Source organism: Bactrocera oleae, chromosome 6 (assembly GCF_042242935.1).
Source record: "Bactrocera oleae isolate idBacOlea1 chromosome 6, idBacOlea1, whole genome shotgun sequence".
Classification (NCBI taxonomy): Eukaryota; Metazoa; Arthropoda; class Insecta; order Diptera; family Tephritidae; genus Bactrocera; species Bactrocera oleae.
In genome coordinates, this window is record NC_091540.1 from 8,938,246 (window position 1) to 8,952,617 (window position 14,372).

The following is a 14,372-nucleotide window of genomic DNA, read 5'->3' on the forward strand; positions in this document are numbered from 1 at the left end:
CTTAATTGTTGTCGTAGATTTTGTTATAAAAATTCTTTGCATCTAGGGAAACATACTTATATACACTTGTATATATCTAGATACAGCAGCATTTGTGATATACGCTCACACACACACACAGCTTCAACCACTTCAATGGCATCACAGCAAAGTATGCTCGCAAATAAAGTAAAATATCAGAAATAAATAAGAAATTCCAACTAATTGAGTAGGAGATTGCTGAAGGAATTTCATAAAATGCCCAACAACAAAGCTAAACAAAATAACAAATATTTACAACGGAAGCAATTGTAGGTACAAATAACTGGCAAGCACAGTTAGCAAAAATAATAAAAAATATTGACGAATGCCAGCGCGACAAAGAGGGCTAAAAGAAATATGATCAGATGTACATGAAAAAAATATAATGCAATATTTGTGTGTAAATATAAAAAGGCAAGTCTATCGCTTTTGACTTTGGATTTGAGTTAAAAATAAATTGTTCTTAGCAAGGTTAAATTTCGATTTTGCTCAAGGAAAACTTCAAATTTTTTCTGAGGCTTGTTAAAATAAGTGTCAAATATACCAACTCAGATAAACACTTGGTTAAGTGGTTTTCTACCTTTCGAAAATTTAAATTTTTCAGAAATTAAAAGTTTTTAAAAATTAAAATTTTTCAAGAATTAAAAAATATTAAAAATTTTCAAAAATTAAAATTTTTCAAGAATTAAAAATTTTCAAAAATTAAAATTTTCAGAAATTAAAAATTCTTCAGAAATTAAAATTTTTCAGACGTTCAAATTTTTTCTTATTTATTTGTTTGTAATTTAAAAAAAAAAAAATTATTAAATTTTGCAGTTTGTATTCTTATTAATTAAACCTTAATTTTTATTTTTATTAATTATTTCAACACTTCTTTTTTTATAAATATATTATTATACTACCGCCGCAGCCTCAAGCCACCTTTTGCAGCCAGCCAATAAGAAAACAGCTTTTATGTTATTAAACTCTGCTGCAATAACAACAATACACAAGGTCTTGCGTATGGTTACCTGGCAACTAAATATAAATGGGAGAATATCTAAGGCAAAATAAAATAGAAATGCTTACAATGTTATATAATAAACGCAAGGCAAGAAAAATGTAGTCTATAACTCCAATATAAACACAGGCAGATATCTCAACAAAAAGGTAACACAGCAAAAACAGAAATACTAACAATAATTAAGTGGTGGGATTAAAACAGAACAAAGTTGCATTATTAAATATTCTCTTCACCAAAATACTGATATATTTGATTTTTCGATGACTGCTTCTTTTGTAAGACTAACCAATTTTTTTTTATCTACTGTATGAGTCGAAATCATCGTTGTTTGAACCCTATAAAATCTATGAAATATGTATATGAGAAATATAACTTTCTGTCCATTGTGTTTAATAATTTTGAGTTAACGCTTCATTTTCTTTCACACATATGCCACAAGTATTACTTAATTATCAATAATTTTCTTTTTTACTTGCATTTGCTGACCTTCCTTTTTTACACCCTGTACAGCATATATAATATAATAAGTTTGCTAGGAAGTTAGTAACACCGATAAGAAAACATTGGAGACCCAGTAAAATGTGTATATAAATGAGCGACGTGCCGAGCTGCATCGACTTTGCTATGCTCGTCTGTCTGCTTGTCTACTTGTATGTACATACATACGCGAACTAATCTCAGTTTTTCAGATATCGATCTGAAATTTTGCACACGTTCTTTTCTCTCCAAGCTGCACATTTGTTGTAACGACCGATATCGGATCACTATAGCATATAGCTGCCATATAAACACAATGATCGGAATCAGGTTCTTGTAAGCTAAACCTGTGAAGCTTTGCAGGGTATTATAGCTTCTATGCGGTAAAAGTTAACATTTTGTCTTGCTTCTACTTGCTTTTTGCAACACAAAATTATTATTGGCTTCTAGTTTTTTTTTTTTTTTTTTTTTTTGCTGAACTCGCACTTTGACGCTGTTGTTTTCACTTTCGCAACCAACTTTTCCAGCGCGCAACCATACACTTCGCCCCCCTCCTTGCATTGCGCGCCCACGCTAGCTCTGCCACACAGCTGCACCACAGCCACCAGCAATCATTCAAGCCAGCTGAACTTTTGCCTCGAATGTCGAGCAGCAACCACAGCAACAACACTTTTTCACATTTATTACGCCAATGTGTTTGTTATTATTGCTACTTGTTGTTGTCATACTTTGTAATCGTTATTTTTTCGTTTTGTTGTGTGATTTTTTTTTTTTTGCTTTCGTGCGTTCGTTCGTTGAATAAAACTCAATCACAAATTATAAGGTATTATTGCCATGGCAAACTGTTGCGTTGCTAAGCAATCGCTTTCATCATCGTCATCAACAGCAATATACTCGTAAATAGAAGCAGTAGTAGCAATCAACAACTTCTCGCCAAACAGTAATAACAAAAACTAGAAGCCAAATTGTATGAATTTTCCAGTGTAGTGGTGTTGGCATAACGACTTTTAATCTACTATATATAGCACACATACTTGTATATATGTTGTTTTATAAATACATACATAATCATATAAAGTAGTTTGCTCTATCAAAGCCTCACAATTAGATACGGGCAGTAAAAATATACCGCTTTGTATGAACAACAATAAAAGCGTGTATACAGATTAGTTAATACATGTGGATTTCTATAGGCTTTAACAAAATTGTATATATGTAGGTTTAGGTAAATAGGTTTATAAGACAACAAAGTATATCAACATTTTATAAAGATTTTCTTGATGGATAAAGTATTTCTAACTTTCGCGAAACGTTGTTTTCGGAGTCGGTGAGGAAAATTTCTCCGCAAGAACTACAATATTTATTAGGTAAAGATGGAAGAAATACAATTTTTGTTAATAATTTTTGATTTTTGAAATCGCTCTGAAGTGTAATTTTTTCACAATAAAGCCTTCGATCATTACCTATATTCATCTGTTTTAATAATAATATTTTCTTTGCGACAATTTTAAGCCGAAAGGTCTTGCTCGCCGACAGACCTCTTTTTCGGAGATTCCTAGAGATCGGCTTATAACGTTTCTAACTTCCGACGGAATGGGTAACCATGGAGCTCGACATACAATATATTTTACTTGCGTGTGCAAAAAAAACATATTTCCTTTAATGGTATTTTATGCTAGCTACAGGGTGATCTACAAAGCTCCACTTCCCCAGCAGACAATGTTTTCTATAAAAATCTTGTTCTGTACAAGAATTAGCTCAGGTTTATGAGTCTGAGAGTGACTTTAAAAAAAATAATATTTGTATGTAGATCGGAGCATGATCGAGTCCAGGTCCAGTATAGCTGGTGAGCGTTACTCAAACAACTACATAACAAAAGCCAAGGTCGAAAGTTAGTTGAGGTTACATTCAAGATAAAATCTATGGACTTATGACATAGGTCCAGGAAAAGTATATATAGGCTTACAACAACCATAGGAGGGCACTGGCCATTTGGAGACCATGCGCTATGGGTATGCCCTATAATAGCACTTGCTGTAGCTGCAATCTCTAACGGAGCAAGGGAACGACCCTACACTTTCTTTGTAAGTGCCCAGCTTTATCACAAATCAGACATCGAACTTTTGGAATCCATCAGTTGCCAAACCTCGAATATTTATCTACAAAAAGCTTAACGGAGATAAGTAGTTTCATTAAAAGCACCGAATGTTTGAACACAACAATGGAAAATGATAACAAAATTTTGTATCATCTTATGGTAGTGTATCAAAATGGCGCTTCTAGTGCTAATTGTGCCCGAAGGAACAGCACGCTTACCTACTTACCTACTTCTACAGCCAACTGGTGCTGAGATATAAGTTTATGACGTCAAAATTGATCTACAACAAAAACACATGACAAAATTGGTCGAATTAAGGCGAAAACCATTTACTTCTGCGATTCAGAAATGGAGTTAACCACAACCTGAATTATTATACTGGGTTGCCACAGCATAAATAAAAAAAAACTATACTTCAACTGGCTGTGACATAAACATAAAGCGATTTGGTGTTAGTAGGCAGTTTTGTTGGCAAACAGTGGAAGATTATTACTGAGCGACAATTCTTCTACATACAAGTTGGTTTATAACTGAATTGTGTGAATTAAGATAAATCAACACTGTTTAACATTATTCGACATACTAGCTTTCAACTTACCAAACTCAAAAATATATATAAAGGACTGCACTAGAAATATTACTGGGAAGACAAAAAGAAATCAGTAAGCAAACGAATGGAAATGATTTCAAATTAAGACCAGAAAATGGATATAAAATTAGTAAAAGCTCTGCAAATCTTTAGATGCATGCCAGCTTAATTTATGTCTTTTAAGTAAAATACTTACTTAATACTGCGATATGTCAGAACGCTTATTAAAATATCTTTGGAATTTCTTCTGCGGCATTCCTTGAGATATAATCTCTGCTTTGGTATTGAGTTCTTACTGCTCCACAAAGCTGTTAAGGTTCAAATAATGGCTTTGATCTTCATCAATACAAAGAAAACTATGTCCAAGCGGCGCTTTTGATTGTGTTAAATCAGCCATAAAAAGCAAACGAATTCATATTTATAACACGATTTTAGTGAAATTTTGATTCAATGCTACTGATTTACTAAATATTTAGTAACTGGCTTTTTGCGACCGGTTTCGCTTTTCTTTAGCATTTCGCTTTTCTTCAGCCACAGCGTCTCGCCAGTTTCTCAGCGCTAAAAATGGCATGCTTTACATATAAAATCTTTTCGCTCTATTTTATTTCATAGTGTTACTAATTGTGCGTAAAAGTTGCAAATGCATTCTCAACTAAAGTCCGCCACCTTTTCTCCGTTCCTGCCCCACAAAATTCACTCAGGCAACAAAAGTCTGAGCCAGCAGCTGATTTACTTCTAAAAATACCATATTTTATTTTAAAAAAAATTTTTCCATGCACTGCTAGCACTTTAGTCGACCGCCAGCTTCAACCCGCCTTCGTTGCGGTTGCTGGCTTTTAACTTTGGTTTCGTATGAATTTTATAGAATTTGTGAAATTGTTTTATGAAAAATATTTGCAATATTATTAAATTAAAAAGTTTTCCGCTAACAAAAGCAACAGCTACACAAACACACCCACGCACTGTGTAAAGTGCAACAAAGTAAACAACACAAAACAACAACAACACTGACAATCAAAGCGCAATCAGGTGTTACAACAAATGCAAAGCATATTTTCCATTTCCACTTATTTGGCTCCGTTGTCTTAATTAAAAATGCTTCAACTTTAATTAGCAACTTTAAGCGTTGGCTTAGCAGGTATGCCAGGAGAATGTGGTAAGCCGCCAGCTAACAGCTCACGGTTCATAGCTCAGCCTGAGCTCATGCTGCAGCCGCTACACTCTTCCTCTCACTCTCACTCTTCCTCTCACTCTCTCTCTTCTTCTCTTATTGGTGTGGCATGAAGTCAGGGCCTTTTTTCTGATTTTATATATTATTTACTTGTTTTTCATTTTTAAATAAATACATTGTTGTTGTTATTGCTGATTGTTGTCTGTTATTTGTTGTTTGCTGTTTTTTCAAGTCGTACAAATGTTTTGTTCAGTTTGAGTTTACAACGCTAAGGCTTCTACACTGTTGCGTGCGCTCCAATTGAGCGAAGCTGTGGATAATTACTGTGTTTCTAAAGCCTCCTTAAGTTTGTGAGTTTCACTTTAAAACACAAAATAATTTTTTGAGAACATTATTTGATTTTGTATTATACAGCTCGTTGCTTTCATGCCAGCAAAAATTCTGCGGCGTGCAACAGAGTGTGTTGTGGAAATTAGTAGCAAAAGTTTTGTGAGTGTGTGCATAGATTTCCACGCATAAAAATCCACAAAGCTTAGAACGTTGCTTATAGCCAAATTATGGTTGGCAAGTTAAATAGAGAATTTCTAAAGCGTGTGGCAAAATTAATGTTGGTCCAAGTTTTTCGCAAACATTCTATTAAAATATATATTGTAGTATATACCTTTTCAACACACAATAGAAATAATACCGATATCAACTAAGCCATTATGCACTACTGTAGCTAATTGACCATAACATATGCCTTTTGATAACAAAATAAATGTTTTGCAAGAAATGCGCTTATTTTGCGCTACAGCAATTCTTAATGCTTGAATTACCATACATGACTTTCAAAATATAAATAAATGCTTTTCTTTCTTGCCTCACTTCAACTCACATACATTTATAGCTTCTAAGACATATTGGCTGCCTTTTTCATGCATATTAATTTCACAAAACGATTACTCACGCCAAATCACTTTGATTTCCATGTATTTATGCATTTCAGGCATTGCTACCTATGAGCAGCACATGAGCGCTTTTTGAAGCGTAACTGTATGCTTATACGAGCTGCTGTAAGCAAGAGTGCAAGACGTCTATTCAGTTGGGCCACTTAACTTTTCACTCGGACATAGTGCGTGCTTTGGCAGCTGCCAGCCATTCAAATCGTCATGGATATGATGCTGCGAATTTATTGCCATTTTTGTAAGGTGAGTGGCTATAATATGCGAAATATATATTGGTATGCACTTTACATGCATATTTGGTCAATTAAATACAGTAAGCGTCAAGTTATTAAAATAAGCATAATAATATTTTGTAATAATTTCTATATTAATAATATTTGAAATAACTTAAAAGCTGACCTATAAGGGATTTTATAAGAAATAATTAAAATTTTTTTCTATGCAGAATTGGAAGTAATTGAGAATTTTAACTGTTAACCAATTAAGCAATATTAAAGGCTTGGTGTACACTTTTTAAGCTGATATACTTACATATTTTACTGTTTATTCATTTTTACTGTTTTTCTTTTTTGATTTCTGCTAACACATATACAACAACAGCAATGCGAACTTAAAGCTTACACAGCAAAAAATTCAGCTTCTCGCTGTTGATTTAGAATAATGCAAGATATTGATATTAGTCTATTTTGGCTGCTATCAGTTCCCATGGACCTAACGGCATCTAGTTTCTGCAGCAATGAATTAGTTGTCACAATATCACTAGAAATTTGTCTGGTACGTAAAGAAATTATTTATCCTACATAGTATTCTGAATATCATTCATTAGTAAGCGCATAAATCAGACGGATGTTAGGCTCGTCAGCATTTACAACTCATTAAGGAGGAACAGATATATTGAAGGTAAATAAAGTTTCTCTCTGCAGTCTGCAGAGTGCCTATCTACTCAAAAATAAAATAAAAATTAGAAAAAAATTCACTCATGATGGCGTCATTGTTTGGTGAAGCGCGGTAACTCGAGCGATGAGAGTATTTCGGTAATCATGAATATGAAGTTTATCGAAATGTAAATATAATTTTTCAGATTTTTTAGTTTAGTTGTTTTCTTCTGTAAGTCGCTACTTACTTGTATATATATATATTTTCGGTTTTATGGTTTCAGATACCAGCCATACACTTTGTTTTTGAGGCTAAATTTGACCGTTCCAAGCGCATTTTATCATTTTCATTCAATTGCAGGCTTTTCAATATTTCTCTAAGATTTGCCTTTTCAACGTTTTTTTTTTCAATAAAAATTTGATTAAAAATGTTTATAATTTTTAAATATTATATTTAGAGCGCTATCATCTGTGCCTTCCAAAAATATTTCATTTATAATTTATTTAAATTTATTTGCCAGCTTATACCTTCATGCGTACAACAGTGTGCCGATAACGCATGTGAAATTATTTTTGAGTTTGCGCAATGTAGCATGCAATATTGCCGCTGCAAACTGACATTCAAACACAAACAAACTCGTTTGAATGCAAGTACTCTCGCTAAACTACGGATCAACAAAGTTAAGCTTAGAAAATCGGGCAAGCAATTATATGGTCGCAACGCAACATTTGCTTTCAAGCACAGAAATAAATACCTACAACTGATGACAATGTTCATACAATGAATTGCTTGTTATTTATATATTTTGTTACTTTTTCATGCTTAAATGGGAAACTCAAAGAATCACTAGTAATTGCGTGAATCCGCTGACATGCAAATAGCACAACTAGAAATACTATAGCTGCAATTCAGAACTTCAGTGAAGTTGCTCTTTGAGCTATATGACCGCTCAGCAGCTTGAAAAACAATGTAAATTTAGAAAATTTTTCGCGAAACTATTTATATACTGCTTATGTGTATATCTTTATTGCAATTGCTTACCTTTAGGCACAATTCGTAATATTTTCAATACATCATGCAATCTACCCTCTAAACAATTAGGCCTAAAATTTTACTGTTTTCGTTCACGCTCTTTAAAAGGTGATTGCGTAGTTGTGACTTAAAAAATGTGGGTGTGGTTTGGCAGTTCGCCAAAAAAGACGGAGCCAAAAGTAATCAATAATTGAAAAAGCTTTTCGGAAAAACCACATACTAATACATAGCAAATAGGCACCCTCAAATAAATAAATAGGCGTGGAAAAGAAAGGAACTTTTATACTTTAAAAAGGTGGTTGTGATTATATAAAATATAGAAGATACGACTCGAATTGCAATATAAACTATGTAAATTTTTTGCATTATTTTATTTTAGAAAGTATATAACAACTCGTGGATCTTATGCATTTTATTCATTAACGCTGTAGCTATGTATTATGATCTTGAATAACCTTAGAGACTTTTACGCGCTTCGAGTTAAGTAAACTCTCTTCTGTATTGGGCAAAATTACGCCTATATAATTGCTATTTTGATATTTTAAGTGTGAATTTTCTAAGAACCGAAAATGTTTCAACAGGTTGTCATGAATGCAAATTGACTTTAGTTATTTATATATTTTTGTGGTAAATGTGGAATGGTATTGCCATCTGTTTTTTTATAAAAAACTATTAAAAAAAAAAATGTGTACAACTTATTAACTTATTGCCTACATTTAGGCGCATAGCACTAAGAGACTAAAAACCGTTTATTTCCAACAACTTTAAAAGCTTTTTCAGCGGCAAGTTAATGCATTTATTCTTATGGTTTTTGTAATGACTAAACAGAATAAATGTCTTCGCGCTTTATTTAGTTTTCAGTTATTGATTACGGCACCCGCAGTCAAGAAACACTTAGTGTCTGAAAAGCTATAATACACTTTGACATCCGCTGCGACATCTGACGGAAGTAAAATATGCTATGAAAACAAGCAACTTCTACGACTAAAGTTCATCATAAAAGCTACACAGGCTTTACAAACATTAAAGGTGATATACTCCGCTATAGTGGGCAAAAAAAGTTCGAAAGCTTATGAGCAAAAATACGGATTTTTGTTTGTCAAATTAGTGGTTTAAGAGCTTTTGTGCTCCTATCTCCAAATATATATAAGAAGCGATTTTGATTATCAAAATGATTATTTTGCTAATATTTCTAGACATAAGGGGAACAAAAAAGCTGCAAAGAGGTATGTGGATATACTACAAGTATATAGCAAGTATGAGCTTTTAAAGCTTTACGTATCATTGTTTTATAGCGACGCACCATACTAGCAAGTGATTCTAGAATCTGGAGCTTTTATGGTGTGTAAATATGAGTTACTCTGAGCTTTCTAAGCAAGCGCAAGCTTTTTACTGATTCAACCCTGCACTTTAACACCATCATATTCGCAAACCAAATCAGTATTAATTCAGAACAAAATTTTGATGCCTATGAACTAGAAAAACCATTACTAGTAGTAACCCATACTTGCATTATTAAAAAAAAATACAGTTATTTTCAAACTGCGTATTCCTGTAAACTTTTCTAGCGACGAGTAGCGCAACGCGAACACACTCAACGAATACGCTTTAAACGAAAGGATAACCAAAAATTTAAGAGCCACTGTACTATTATATATGACACATACGTACAAGTATATTTTCATTGAAAAATATATACATATGGGTATATATTCATATTAATGTTTGAGTACAGCTGGTTACGGCCGAAAACATTAGAATTTATGTTGGTGACAACTGCACTTATGACCTCATAATGCTTAATATTTCAGTATATATATATATATATGTATGTATACGTGAGCAAGCAAATGTGTATGTGTGTGTGCGCATGTGTTCGTGTTCACTTTGCGCGATTTAACATTAATAGGCCTCGCTAATAGCGTACGAGCGGCTGGATGAAGTTTGAAATGGACATGGCGAACGGCTCGTTGGCCATCAACGCTCATAAAGGACATTTACTTTATGAGTTCTTAAACTGTTGGCAGGGCGAGGACGAGTCAGTTAGTTGAAATGCTGGTCGGTCGGTTGTCTGTCTGGCAGATGATGCTAGCCGATCAGGAAGTCAAGCAGCCAAATGGAGGCAAGGGAAATGGCATAGAAGATGAAGTTGAAACTGAAAGCGGAGACAACTAAATGTCATTCGAATAAGGTGGTTTGCATATGCGGATGTATGTATGTATGTGTGTGTGCTTGTATATATGTGTAGGCATTCAATGAGTTACGTGAGTAATTTAGATATGCTAATATCGTTTGTTTGCATACGCTTTGGTGATAGAGTAATAAAAAGTGAAGTGTTAACGTTTTTAAAGCCGGACATTCGAGAAATCAGTGTGTTGGTTATAAGCACTTTGATCGTTTAAGGGAGGAAATAAGGTTATTGTAGAAAGTTTATACACATTTGGTTTTAAAATTGTTTATAGTAAAAGTTTGCTTCTTCCGAAAATAACTGGGATCAATTGATACAGTTTTTAAGCCTATATATAGTGCATATACTACTGCATTGAGTTTATGTTTTATATGTGTGAGTAGGTATTTTTATACTAAACTGAGTAGGTTACATAATGTGACTTGGTAACATAAATAGACGAAAGTGATTTACATCACTCTTTACACCCTTATAACTATATATCCAGTTGATTTTAAAAATATATCGCGTCAACTTTCACTTTTAGATTTTTTTTGTTAGAAATTTTTACCCAAAATATTATTTATTTAAAGAGAGCCTCAGAAACATTTTTCTCTACTCGCTCTTCATATACATTTCCGCTCAAAAAATCTGTGTACAATAAATGTGCGAAAATCACTACTATTGTAGTGCCACCAAGGAGATATGTCTAAAGAACAACAAATATTCTGTAGTTCCAATTTATATGAATGGCTATGCGTCAATATATTTTTTACTGTTATCTACGCATACACAAAGGTAATTGCTTGTTTAACACACTTGCCGCTCAGCACGTTTCTTATAAGATACGCAAATGTGGATATGTGTTAATGTGTGTATTCCCAAGCGGTGAGTAAATATTAAGCAGCTAAAGGGAATTTGTATGTAATACAAATGTAGGAATGCCAATTCGATTTATTTTCTTAGTTTGTTATTATAACACGCCAGGCAATGAACTTGCACGCAACGCAAGCAAATTTCAGATAAATGAATAAACTAATATAAATAAAGCGAGATGTAAAAGGTTCTCATAGAATAAATGAAAAAAAGAAAAAACGTTAACTTCGGTACGACCGAAGCTAGAATAGACAACACAAATAAAAAGGTTTCTATAAAAGGAATAAATTTCTTCGGATAATATTGCATTGTCATGGATGATAATCTGTGCTTAATTTCGTGACGATATTTTCAAATAAAAAAGTTTTCCATACAAGTATTTGATTTCGATCGTTCAGTTTGTATGGTAGCCATATATTATAGTAGTCCGATAACGGTGGTTCTGCGCTGATTATTTATATATATAGGTATATACTTTATAAGGTTTTCAACGTTTGCTTCTATACTTGTGTGTTTCCAATTTCTTGGCAAACTTAGGGTAATTTTTATATTCAAGATATAAAAAGTTGTATATAAATTTGTTATTTTTTAAGTGAGAGTGATGTTTCCTGGAAATTCCAAGGCACCTAAAAAAAGACTAGCGGGCTTCGTACCATCTTAAAATCTAAGAGGACGCCAATAAGTTCATTCTAATATATATATTTTCTGTTAGATCTTATATTTTAAAGAAGGTGTAAATTTAAGATGGTCGAGAAATGCGAACAATGTTGTTGATACAAAAAAGTGATATAAATGAGTGATGACCATTGTCTGGGTCTGCCACAGTGACAACGAAGCCGTGGTTCGCGATTTGCGAAATTACTCAACGAAGACAAGTAAAATTCGAATTGAGAAAAAAGTCCAAAAATTATTTCAAATAACCATAAAAAAAGTTAATCGGGATAGCTGGCGCTATGAAGATATTAAAGAAAGATTTTTAACATAACACTTGTAAAAAATACTCGCTCTGTTGACCGACTCAACGTGCCAAAAATCAATGAAAACGGCAGCAAATTAAAAGATTCCATTTTTAATTGCTTAAGCATTCACAGTATGCTCCGGAATCTCAGCTATCTCTGCTATTTATTGCGAAATTCATGAAATGTTAAGCGCTAGCTGTTTTAAATTTAGACCCAAAAAGCTTGCGACACACAAACTTGACTATTATGAGCACATAGTTTATCAGAAATATATATTATATTTGGCACCGTGAGTGGAAACATATAAAGTGAGAAAATTGAATGTAATTAATTTTTATTTTTTTTTTTAATTACGCTATGCTATAGCAAATAATGTAAACAATCTCCACCAATAAATACTACATATAAGTTTCAGTAAAGAAAGATATAAGTTAAAAATGCAGTATACCTGTTTATATATTAAACACCATAAAAACAACATTAATCACGTTGCAGAACTGAAGATAAGCAATGGATATTCGGCGAAGTCGATTGGCGCCAAACGAATTTAGAGTTATTTACTTGAGCGTCGGAAGCAGCGGCGACTCAAATTAATGAACGCACTTAAGGCAAGCGCAACGATAAGAATACATATGTGTTAAACGTGTGTATATATGTGTGTGTTATAATTTGTTAGTTTGTGCGCTAAAGAGCAAAGCAAAATAAAAAAACTTTTGCAAACGACTTGCTGGCGATAAAAGTCAAAGGACAATGAAACAGTAAAGGCTTGTAAGAAGCATGTAAGCAAGCAAGCAAAAGAAAGCAGCACTTAATATTGCAAAAAAATAAATATAAAACACTTTTACCGCACCTCATTGAAGCATTTGTTTACAAATGAGCCTTACTTTTGCGTGCTGCTTTGAAGGACGACACTGCGTATACGTTACAAAAATGCGCCAACTATTTGTACACAACAAATACACACAAATTATAGAAATATCAGCCAACAACCAGGGCAAGTGAGCGATTTGCAAATGTCGCACGTGACACGGCTGATGTATGTCGACGCCTTGCTGGCGACCAGCGACCAGCGACGTCGTCAAGGCGCAGTGGTCGACAACCTAAACGACGTGCTTGCTATATGCAGCTATAGGCACATTAATGGCTGTCCGGTCTACCTTCATACCGCCAGCCGCTGTTTGACTGTGTTAATCACCAAACACACACACACACACATCTACATGCAAATACTTGCTCACGTAAAGACCCAAACAGATACAACTGCAGCACACTGATATTTAAGCGAGCATTTTATTCATTGTGGCACTGTTTGGCCTCAACCGCTTCATTGATTTTCCACACTCAAACGGAGCTGTTGTTGATTATAGCGCGGTGCGACGCGGCAGATAGAGTGACTGATTTTTTCGACGCGCATTAATTCGTCAACTCGTTAAAGGCGGTGTGGCGCTGACTGGCTGCCTACTTGCTGAGTGTTCATGGCAAATCGATGTTGGGTGCGACAGTGCTTTCTGTTAATTAATCAGCTACGCTGGTAGGCTGAGTGACAGACGACTAATAAGTTGCTGGATACAAGTGACATTGAAGTCGGTTTGGTGTTATATATGTACATATATGTTGTTTTTGTTGTTGTGTGTATAAATTAATTGGCAGCTGAATATGCTTGCGGATAGGTGAGCCATCGCTGGCGCGCACATGTATGTGTGCATTTGTATTTATGTGTGATGTGGGTCCAATGGCCTTAATGGGCGAGTGTGACATAGCGTACGGACGATCATTTGTTTTACGGCTGGTAAACAACTAAATCCAGTGTGAGCGAGTGAATGGGGTTACTTAAGCGAACGGGTATTCGGTTTAAGCACAAATGTACTAAATAAAATTAATGTGATTTAATAAATTAAAATTAAAATTAAAATTATGATAAAAATTAAAATTAAAATTAAAATTAAAGTTAAAATTAAAATTAAAATTAAAATTAAAATTTAAATTAAAATTTAAATTAAAATTAATACTAAAATTAAAATTAAAATTAAAATTAAAATTAAAATTAAAATTAAAATTAAAATTAAAATTAAAATTAAAATTAAAATTAAAATTAAAATTAAAATTAAAATTAAAATTAAAATTAAAATTAAAATTAAAATTAAAATTAAAATTAA